The 12,833-nt window shown below is 28.8% G+C and overlaps 1 protein-coding gene across 1 annotated transcript in view; it reads right to left on the bottom strand.

Moving 5' to 3' along the window:
- The window catches only part of LOC147072214 (cell adhesion molecule Dscam1-like), a 207,701-nt gene that overhangs the window by 183,877 nt on the left and 10,991 nt on the right, over window positions 1–12,833 (bottom strand). The window lies entirely within an intron of this gene.

Genomic DNA, 12,833 nt, shown 5'->3' with positions numbered 1-12,833 from the left:
TTTATTCAACGAATAATTCACCATAGTTGCATTACTATTAGCTAATTTAGTCGTAATTAGGTAAAGCACAGGTGGGTAAATTAATAAAGCACATTGATAGGAATATTTTTTTCTAGATGTTTTCTAATATGTATGTTACTGAGGTATTTCCAAATTATGTTTGTGAAATTAATTTTAAGCAAAAATCTATTTATAATCAGATACAAATGGTCAGTTAAGTGACATTGCATCCGTCGTAACTTACACAGTCGAGAAAAGGCAATTAGTGACTAGCTCTGTCACGTATTTATCAAGAACATTGAGATGAACCGCTTATGACCACTGTCCAAATATTTAAATATCGTACACATCAAGCAAAAAATACAGTTTCGTCCTTCATAAATTGTTTTCTTTATATCTGCGTCGATAATACTCGTAGTTATTGATGTATGATACAATGTTGATTTGTCGCATCTAGTCTTCAGTGTCGTATCGTTTTACTTTCAAAATATAAGATTATTTCAGGATATTTCTTAAATACAGAACAAATACATTTTTTTAACAATTTAATTTAGTTAAAATATAATTTAGGTAAATAAATTAAAATATTACCGTAATGATGTATAAAATATTTTTTGTACTTAGTATTCAAGTTTATTCATCAGTTCTGTAAGACTATTAGAGGTAAAAATAAACATTATATATGATTTTTTTCGTCGAAGTAGTTTTCCCGAAAAAATCCGTAAAAAATAAACGTCAACCGATTTTTTAAAAGATTCCTTTTCATTTTTTTCCAGCCGAGAATGAAGTTTGAAAGTTTGTTTCAAAGATTTCTTATTGTTTATAGTTAATAGATTTCAAGGATTGTATTATTCAATGTATGGATGTGGTGAAAAAACCTCGAGAATTTCATTTATAAATAATTATCGAGAAATGCGAGACAAAATTTCGATTACCTACAACCTCTAATTCCATTTCATGAAATGTCACCCGAGGTCTTAAAATTAAGTTTATTGAATCGAAATGATTTCATTTGTTTTGTATTTATCTATCTCTTGAAAAAAATAAATTGAATTCACCTTTAAAGTAAATGACATAGATATAAAAAGACGAACCCACAGACTACTTCAAAAGGCCTAATAAAAGCACTCAGCACAAGTGAACAGAGAAAGACACGTCAATGGTTAAATTTCGGACGTGTCTCTCCTACAATCTGAGATTACATTCTGTGTCTTTCTAAATTGGGGTTCGTGCAATCTCGGTGACCCGCAAGGTACGGCGATCACAGATATAAAAAAATCTCTAAATGATTCCTTTTAAAATTTAAGAAAAATGTAATGACATGTTAGTCGTTGTTAGTAAGTTGTTAAAAAAAAATTTGATATGTATATTATCTTTATTTTAAAACATTGATTGTGGTACTGCAGTTAGGTTCACACTATGAATGTTTCTTAGATATAATAAAATTGTTTTATCAAAATGAGTCTCTTTAATTACTCAATCTTATTACCTATATAATTATAGATATGGCAGTACTGATACCTTAATTTGTAGTGTATTAGATTAAAGGGGCGTATAAGTTATATACTTGTATAGGTATTTTTATCTATATTTAATTATACATATAATTAACCTTGCCATATTAACGGATATTATAAAGACAACTTTAAAAGATAACAGTATTCTTATCTCTCATTTGTAACAGTCAAATGTACACAAGGAACCTCAATATAAAATAAATTTTTCTCAAAATATTATATAAAGAAAATTACCCAGAGAATAATATTATTAAATGACTTTCTGTTTATACTGTAATAAAATTTACATATTATTATGAAAGTATGCTGCGATATCAGGCCATGTTATCAAAAATTTGATATTCACTGATATCAAAGACACGCAAGATCACATTCACATTCACACCCAAAAACACACGCACCAAATTACTCTGCCAAAAACAGGGCCAATCTTTACGGTTGGATTGTTTTACTCGAGCTCGCAAAATCCCGAATTCGCACAATGTTCGAAACGAGGCGAATATTCAATTTTCACTGCCATATTGAGAGCAGACGTAACGAAGAAATTGGAAAAATAAGGTATACCTATATCAGGTATGCATGATAACATGTTTTCAGTAGGTACATATTACACTGAGAAAATATAAAATATGTTTCGCTGAAACTTTGTTACGACGTTCACTTTATGATTTTCACTGAAAAGGTTTATGATGCTTTTTTTTCAAGAGCAAAGGGCGCCAAAAGAAAATTTTAAACGAATACACGGTGTTCATATTTTCTCTGCAATCTCGAAAACAATGAAAATTGAATGTGTAAAAATAAAATATTTAAAGTATGAACAAAAGAAAATATGTAAATCACTTTTCCGAAAATATCATTTGAGCTTCATATTGAGATAAATTATATTTTTGTATATTTCCTTAGGAGTCCGTATACCGTATAAAATATATAATATATGATAGTTTATTTTATTATTATATTAAGGTTCACTAATTCCTACTCCATAATGAAGTTTACAATAAGGAACATATTATTTTCTTTTAGGTATGGGTTTAATAATCTATTTTATATGATCATAAAAGACAGTGAACCATAATGGTATATGACGTATTACCTACAAAGTCTAAGGAATTTTCACAATATTTAGCTCCACAAGATATTCCAAACTCTTCAGTTTTAACAATCATATCGGTATATGGACCCTAAAGGGAAAATCATTTTTTTTTAATAATTGGTACCTACCGTTATCAGAAATGCGTGTAGTTCTTGGTCTCTACAAGTAACTTTGTTATATTTATATTTATCGGTATATTCCTATTACATTAAATCTTTGCTACCCTAAATTACTATCCACTGCACGTCACAAGTATACATATTATATAATATATTCGGTTTTAAAATTGAATATAAATAAGATTGATGTGTAGTGAAGAAATGCAATGTTATAATAATATGGAAAGTATTAATACAGTATTTTATTATTATAATGTAAAACTTCTTGAACTCGGTATATATTATAAATAATATTAGTACTACATATTTTATTCAACAATGCTATTATAATTTAAAGGTCCTGAAAGAAACGTTTTCAATTTGAATATGTTTTAATTCATACCTTATGAGTTTTTAGTGGATTTTAATTATTTAAGTTGAGATTATCTTCATCAAGTTTGTTTGAGAATGAAGAGTTACAAGAGTTTAATTTAGGAATTAAGAAGGTATTTACTAATTAATATTGAAGACTATTCGCGTAAAATTAATTACAATTAATACCGTAGGTAGGTTCAGGTAGTATATAATTAAAATTTATAATATGAGTAGATAGAATAAAATTACGATTAAATTTTAAGATGCTTTTAATATTTTATTTCTAAAATAATACCTTTATGTTGGTATTTTCGTATCCATTGATATAATAGTCACCTTTTCATATTATGAAATATTATTATTTTTATTTATTTATTGAGGAAACAAACAGTTTGATAACAAAAATATATTTAAAAATAGAAAAGAGAAAATTTATTGCAACCAGCAAAGTTTCCATATATAAATTATAATACAGTTAAGCCTAACAAGATAGAAAGTAAGAAGAACATAAATATAAAGAAATTACAAAATAAAATTACATATGAAAAATGAGAAAGAATAATGAATAATTATAGACAAAAAAGTAACATGTTTTTTAATATATAAGTATAGGTATATATCTATATTATATGTGTGTTAAGAATTATTGAAATATATATAAAATATGGGTGATCTAAGATAGAACAGAAAAAGGGAATAAATAATATGAAAGTAAAAAAAACATAACATTTAAAAATTCGATCAATGTCCATTATAGAAAATTTTGGAAATAGCGCGTTTAAACGTAGCAGGTGAATTCCTGAAAGGATCAACGGTGGAGAAATACATATTATAATTTAAACAAGAGCGCCGAATAAAAGAGTTTTGTGCATAATTAGAATCGCTACGACTGACATGGTACAAAGCTTGGTTTCGCGTAAATCTTGATGGACAATGGAAACCCACCCTGTCGAGTAGGTTTATCGAGTCAACAAAAGCATTGATAATTTTGAAAAGATTAATACTGATCAGATAGAGAACGTCGACTTTCTAAAGATGGTACCATACAAGTTGCAGTGGTCGAAATAGAATTAGCTATGTCGTTTCTGTCATTATAAAAACCATAACAGTAAGCTTTAAAATTGACGTACTTATGAAATCGGGTTTTTACTGCCTCGAGACGGTTTATGTATGTAACGTACTGTGGATTCCACGCGACAGAAGCAAACTCAACTATGGATCGAACATATGAGAAATAAAGTACCTTCAGAACGTCAGGTGATCTGAATGGTTTAGAGATCCGATGAATAAAACCTAGTTATGTTAATGCTTTATTGATAATTTCGTTAATATGTGTGTTAAATCTTATTATCCATTATGACACCCAGGTCACGTATTTTTTAACTGCGTTTCAAGGGTTCGACTCCTAGTTTATATTCTATGTTGATGGGGTTCATGCTTCTGAAGAATGTTATTGAGGAGCATTTGTAGACATATATCTACAAATACTCTATCTATAAATATACAGTCTATCTAAGTCAGATTGTGACTCAATACAATCATCGACTGACGAAATCCTTTTATATATTTTTATGTCATTATGCAGATGTTACAAATAGAAACACTATACCTACGTAAGTAATTTCTATTTAATAAGTATTTTTTTAAATATTGTAATTCTCATTAAAATAATCTACACTAAATATTATGCCGCAAATAAAACTTATATGATTTATAAAACACCAAAACGCTAGGATAATCATCATAATCCAGAGGTGATGTAATTAGGTCAAGACCTCGTTAAATATTGCTTCATATTGATTTCATCTCACATGAATATAAATAGAATTGATCTTTTATTTATTGAAAAGCAATTTTGATAGTTCAAACGTTCGAATTGAGGCTAAATAACTAACAAACAAACATTATTTTAACTGGTCCCGGAGGGATTGTTAGAAAATATCATTTCATTATACTATTCATATTATTATATTACAATCGTTCCGAATGATTATGTGTATGGGTGAAAAGTATTTAATATTATAAGCAAAGTAATACGTTATTTTTATTATTATAGATATAAAACTGGTAATAAAAATATATTCAGTTGAAAAAACATGCATAATTTTACAGTAATAAAATGACAGAAACAGTAGTGTAGTAAACCTGAGTGCACCTATACCCTTTTCTCGGTTGGAGCACTTCGGCACTGTTATAATTAATTATTCACACTTGAGTGTCGTGAATATAGAAACATATTTCATTATTTTTATCTTTGAAATAAGTCGAGAACTTAATTATTAGCTATGCATAAGTGGCGTGCAGTCCATAGATACTGTGGATGCGTCCCCCGAAATACTCGACAAGATAGTATGTACCTGCCTATTGATAATGATTTATAATTATTATATTAATATATTATTTTGTGCAACTCGGTGGGGTGGTATGGAAATAAAAAATATTTAAAGCGTAAAACAAAAAGAGCGTAACTGGTATAAAAATGTGTACCCACCGGACGACACTTGTGTGAATGTAGGTATATTCATAACCAGGAAACTGAACATAAAAGTGCAAAAGAAACGATTAGTCAGTCAAATTCGCGAATGAAAAAGTGATAATAGGAAAATGTATCAACGTTTCTATTTGAACCGGTAAAATTTTAAACTTTCATTACCTACCTAAGAATGTAGTTTTCATAAATAAGGGGAAGGGGGGAGAGTATTAGGATTTTATGACATAAAACATCAAATGAGCACTTTTTTACTGGATAGTAAATGTAGTTTTGAGTATAATTAACTACCTGATAATTATTACTACATAACAATATGCCAGTACTTGTTACAAAAAAATACATAAAACGTTATATAATGAGGAGTGCGGTTCATAGATGCAGATTGTAGCACCGTCAAAAATATTGTATGCATTGCGATGTAATGATTTTAATCCGTTCATTATTAAATTATATGGTAAATCGCAAATCTACAACCACGCAATATTGCACACCTTACTATTAGTGATTCAATTGGTTACAAAACCATACATAGATAATAAATGTTACAAATAATTTATATATTATAATATGTATTTTTCCAACAAACTAAAGTTACTTCACACAGCTAGGGACTGATTATGATACATAAGTTATGCTAAGAATAAAATCTTTACTCAACCTCTTTTAACTTTACTGTCAATAGTTGCTATTTATATAGTAGGTATATTTATGTGTCATATCATACAAAGTATGTTTATTTGTTTGTTCCTTAAAATTTTATGATTGACAGATTTAGAAAACCTTTACATATTTTGGATCCGATTTTAATTTTATGTTCTTTTGTTTGACATTTAGTGCTGTCAGAATTATTTTCATTTTCACGTAAGTACATAATAATATGTGTAAGTATTATATTATATCTATATAAATATTTTTTTACAAGGATAATAGTCTATGAGGTCCAATGACAATAGTGTAGTGAAACAGTAATGTAATTAGTAATATAAGTAAAACAATCACAAACACGCAGACTTTGAGAAAATCACATAAATATAATGTGACCTCACCGGGATCGAATGTGGAGCCCCCAAAAGTAATGCCAATATTTTACGCACTTGTCTTCGATGGCTTATATTACGGTATTGTATGCCTAGACACAGTTATTTTGATCTTGAAGAAGTAAGATAAATGTATATCGAACAATAAAGCAACCTCATGCGAAGCCGGGTACTTCAGCTGGTATTATGATAATTCTGAATTTAAATTGACAAAAGTAGGTATGCGAAGTATAAATTTTCATAATTTATGTTCTTCATTTGTTGACAAACTTGTTTTTTGTAGTGAAAACTTATCCTCGTAGATAAATTACGTAAACGTATTTTTTGTTACCGGAAAAAAATATTTTAAAGTTGGAACTGTCGGCAATGTAATTATTATTTTAGCCGCAGCACACCTCCGAGACAAATAAACGCTCGCAAAACTTTTAAGTTGCAAAATAACAATGGTACTCGTCTGCCCTTTAATTTTGTTCGCAGCGCGAAGTTTGCGCGAACAGGCGAAGCGGCGAAGGCAAGGTTTAGCCGAGCGCATTAGAAAAGATTTAACAAGCAAAACAGGCGCGTCGCAAGCGTAACATTATTCAAACAGACGTAGACGGTCTATTTGGGAATCCATCATTAATAAAAACATACGTCAGCAATCATAACACGGTTCGCGAAGTAACATAATGTTTCTGACATTCTATTTTAATGTGATTCCGTGATTTATGAAACTTTAATCGTGATATTATTGTTCCGATCAGCATCGAAAGCAAACATTTCATAAATATTCATGAATAAATTACCACCAAGTAAAACGCTGAATCTCATGAAGAGATTATATACGTACGTAATATAGGCAATTAACATTAATTATTAATAATAATTCTTCAAAATGCTGACAGTTTAAATTTCATATATTACAAATAATATAGATGCAAAATTAAAATCATTCATGAAATTTACTTTATTGTTGTTAAAATATTGGTTTATTAAATCCAAAATAATCAGATAAATTTAAAAAAAATGACCCAACAAAAGTTATATATATTTAGTTTGGGTAGCAGTTCTCGACTTTTGGGTGGAATTTTTAAAAAGTTAAAAAATCTCTCTCTTGATTTTCGACAGAATTTTCTTTCAGTGTGCAGAAAAGTTGACGGAATTTTATTGATATTTTTTTTAACAAATACCAATATCGGTACCGGTATTCAGTAGGATAATATACCGAAATACTGGTATCAATGTTTCCAATTGGTATTGCAATCACTACCATTTATAATATGTTCACAATGTATAATAAAATAAGACTTGTCCGACTTTTTTGAGAATTCATAGGTAGTTAATAATTGAATGAATATATATTTTTTTATAAAAATACATAAGTATAACATAATTTTTAGAAAAGAGAGGACATTGCAAAGTCAAAGACAGTGCTACTTAGATTACTTAACGTACTTACGGGGTATTTTTCAGAGTCGCTCTAAATGAAAATCAAGAATTTGTAGTGTACTCGAGAGCTAAACTCGAACAAACTCTAGACATCACCGTAAAGGTATAAAATAATATTATGATGATATTTTTTCTCATGGTGGAAATAAACATTTCATATTTCTTATATTGGTATATCTGGGAAAAAAACGTATTTAAACCTTGTCGTTTTAAAATTGAGATGTGAATTTATGCCAAAAAATATCCATGGATATATGTATTTTTTTCAAATTAATCATTTGTCAATTGGCGTATTGTATTTTTATACATATTATTATTTAATATTAAGAGTCAAATGTATTCGATAAAACTTTTCATTGAAGGTTCTAATTGGATCTTTTTTTTACAAATTGCAACGTTTTACGATCTGTATTTATATGGATTTATTATCAATTTCAGAACGATGACATTTAAAATTTTATACTCTTTTCTTTTATTACTGCACTCTGGCCTCTGTTTTTTTTTCCATTTTTTAACTCATAAGTTGCTTGCTATGCAACAGTTAGACCGACATCCCTAAGTGGCATTTAAGATAATAATTTTCTTTTGAAAAGTGGCCCTTGGTCAAAAAAAGGTGCAAACCACTGATTGATAATAGATTCGTTGAAAGAATCTAACGGGATTCTGAGATTACACCTCAGTCTCACAAGTACCTACAATACACTACAACTATGCTAGACTGTGACCTTTTATGTATATACATACATATTATTTTCTACGCTCTCCTCATATCGCATGAGCTGCATGTTGGTATGCTGTGGTTGGAATAATGTTTTTTAATAACTATTTATTTTTTAGTCAAGCGTAAGACTACAATATGTAAAATGAATGGATAATAAAGTAATAATTGTAAAAAAAAAATGCCTATCTTGACAAGCAATCTGCTTAGTTTCATTCATAATTTGCGATATAAAATATATTTTATAAACTTATTTATTTACTCATGCACGATATTACATTATTCAATTACAGTTTGGTCAGATTAATAATATGTATTATGTTAATTATTTTAAACCTTCCTTGTTACATACATTTTACCTAATACATATATCTCAACAAAAGGGTTAAAATTTCATAAAAAAAATCAATTCGTAAGTTTGGTAGTTATAAAGTTTATTACTACAAAAATTAATAACACTCTCGACTGAAAGTGCTTGATGGAATTTAAATTTTAATTCTAATAGATTGATTTAAGTTTTATTAAATTTGAGTATTTTTTGTGACCTGCTTTTTCATTTCGGTATCTTCAGGCACTATGCGCACTGACACAGGATACAGTTAATTCTCGTTTATATAAACAATGTATAATACAATAAAAGAAACCGTATTACAAAGTAAAGAAGTAGGTACAACATTGGAAATTTTAAGTTTATAGAATATAGTACCTCTTACATTATTCAACTCACTGTTAATATACAGAAGCTATGTGTCATCATTATTGTATTACTTTGTTATACGAGTATAAATAAGAATTGACTGTATTCTGTCAGTGTGCATTTTTCACTGGTGATTTCTAATAGTGCCTGAAAATGCCGAAATGCGAATTTGGGTTCGCAAATAATAACTTAATTAGAATTGTACACAGTTTAAAACAATTAGAAATAAAAATTATACTACATACGTTACTTATGTACTGTTATGAATGAATGCATTTATCAAATACAACAAATTAAGTATATTTGAATAAAGTTAATATCAGTAATATTCAACAAATGGATCTGTTTTTAATATTTAATTGTTTAATTAAAAATATGTTAAGGGGGGACATGCTCGTCGAAGGTCAAAATTGAGTTTTTATTGTATTTTCAAACCATGATCCTGGACACTCCTTAAACGTTGTAGATAATCTATTTATATAATTTTGAAGCCTTATTGTCCTTTATAGTTATTTTAAACATTTGATGACTGCATAAAGTATTTTTGTTACATAAAATAGTATTCTTTTAAATCTCTCGCTCTAATGTTTTAGAATATAGTCATATTTCGGTACATAACTGTGCAGTGGTGTTAAGATTTTTTACATTTATTAATTTTTAAACGCATTTATGAAACCATTAGTATAATTTATTACGAAATAATTTTTGTAAAATATTCACGATAAAAAATTATATTGATAATCTCTGTGATCCCAAATTTGACAAGAATTAGACATTTTATTTTTTAAAAATCGGCAAGATTAACACATTTGAAGATGATTCTAAAGATATTTATTATAAGCTATATCTTTGACCATTCAAGTGTGATAAACATCTTATGAATAATGATTGCTTTATAATAATTATTGACCTAAGAATAAGGTAGTGTTTTTTTGAAATACGCTATTTCTTTTGTCATTGCCTAGTGGTAAAGCTACAACATACGGCCGTAGCCATAAATTGACAAACTATAATTAAAGTAGGGAGTAAAATGATATTGACGCGCGTGTTTGAACATGTACCATTTAAAAAAAAAATTTAAAAAAAATCTGTTAGGTACATGTTCAAACACGCGCGTTAACATAATTTTACTCCCTACTTTAATTATAGTTTGTCAATTTGTGGCTACGGCCGTATGTTGTAGCTTAACCACTAGGGAATGACAAAAGAAATGGCGTATTTCAAAAAAACACTACCTTATTCTTAGGTCAATAATTATTATAAAGCAATCATTATTCATAAAATGTTTATCACACTTGAATGGTCAAAGATATAGCTTATAATAAATATCTTTAAAATCATCTTCAAACGTGTTAATCTTGCCGATTTTTTGAATAATAAAATGCCTAATTCTTGTCAAATTTGGGATCACAGAGATTATCAATATAATTTTTTATCGTGAATATTTTACAAAAATTATCTCGTAATAAATTATACTAATAGTTTCATAAATGCGTTTAAAAATTAATAAATGTAAAAAATTTTAACACCACTGCACAGTTATGTACCGAAATATGACTATATTCTAAAACATTAGAGCGAGAGGTTTAAAAGAATACTATTTTATGTAACAAAAATACTTTATGCAGTCATCAAATGTTTAAAATAACTATAAAGGACAATAAGGCTTCAAAATTATATAAATAGATTATCTACAACGTTTAAGGAGTGTCTAGGATCATGGTTTGAAAATACAATAAAAACTCAATTTTGACCTACGACGAGCACGTGGGCCGTTAATAGGAAAGAGATTTGTTACAATTGATAATAATACTGATCAATACATTGCAATAAAATATGCGTACAAATCAAAAACCGTAAATCTAATATTGAACTAACAGAGAACAAATTCTCAGAAATAAATCAACCGTATCGGAAACACAAATCATGAATATGTATATCACATAGTTCGTTTTGCGGAAATTTCTGAATAGAAAACACAGTAAATGGTATGGCGGTTCTGCGGAGAGATTATAAAATGAAAGTAAATTAGATTTTACATTCCACCTCCATCAGTTATGCAAATGGAGCTTTGTTTTCGTTCTAAAGTGCTTCACTTAGATTTCGGTCTGCAAGTTTATCGAAAGCTTCCTGCAAGGAAACCACGGCGGTCTCTATAATGTTGTCATTGTGATCCAGGTGCTAAGTGCAAATAGGAAGGAAGGGGATTGGTCTGTGGCGGCGGGGATGGAGGCGAGAGAGCTGCCCGCCAGGCATGTTGTTTGTATGCTAATGAGGAAGCTTTGAATGCCGGGATTTGGTTCGCGCTTTCTCTATTTCACTATTATAATGAAAGTGCAGCTGCCACGTTAAAAAGGATTTTCTCTCACATTTGCATAGTTATTATAATATGAATATGATCGAAAGTGTGTCAAATGCTACACTAATGGCGGTAAAGTTTTAAAAGGTCACAATTTATGGTATGATATGCATAGAGAAATTAATATGTAGGTACTGAAATATTTATTAACATAAATCAGTGTGATGTTGTACATAGTAGACGATATTCATCATTACTATTATTATCAACTTGGATCATTGGATCAAATCACTCATGGACGATAATGTTTCCACGATAATTTAAATTCTCTCGACGTTGCGTTTTATTGATTCTGTAACTGTTCTCTATCTCTACGGAACACAATGGACGACTCATTTTATCGAGAGTTATCGATTTTTCAAACTATTTGTCATGCTCATTGTCTCATAAAGGTTTTTTTATATCACATAACCTTGTTTTCATTACACACCATTCATATACGATAAAAACTCTTAGATATAATACATTTTTTTCGACCATCTTCAATCCTAATTACATCATAATATGGGCCTCTACAGAGTGGAAATTTGTATTAACATTTTTTTTACGAGAAATGGGTGTCAGCTACATTGCACAACCTATTAGGTCCATACTCTGACTCATACACAATCTGAAAAACAATATCTGTACTTGCCAGACCCAGGGCTTGAACCTGGGACAAACGACGCTATAGGTCGACGCTTAAGCTGCACGGTTAACTGTTTAAACTACACTGTTAAATATACAATACAGAACGTATACTGTTTTGAATTCTATAATATTTTAATACAACATTTAAAAAATATTTTAAATATTTAACTGTGTTTTTTTATAATATACCTATTGTATTCTCCATAAAACTTGATATTAATGGATATCTTCTTTTCGCTGTTCAGCTCTGTATTGATAAATTGAATTTAATGTTCTATGGGAAAATATGTACCCCAATTCTGTTTTAAATTATTGTCCTATCCTCAAAAGTTTTGAATGTGCAAAACTTTGATTTAAATTTCGTACAAAGTTAAATCGAATCGGAAATCT

This window comes from Rhyacophila brunnea, unplaced genomic scaffold, assembly GCF_057557595.1.
Source record: "Rhyacophila brunnea isolate RB1 unplaced genomic scaffold, BYU_Rbru_1.0 scaffold_2, whole genome shotgun sequence".
NCBI lineage: Eukaryota > Metazoa > Arthropoda > Insecta > Trichoptera > Rhyacophilidae > Rhyacophila > Rhyacophila brunnea.
This window is presented reverse-complemented; position numbering and strand designations above follow the sequence as displayed.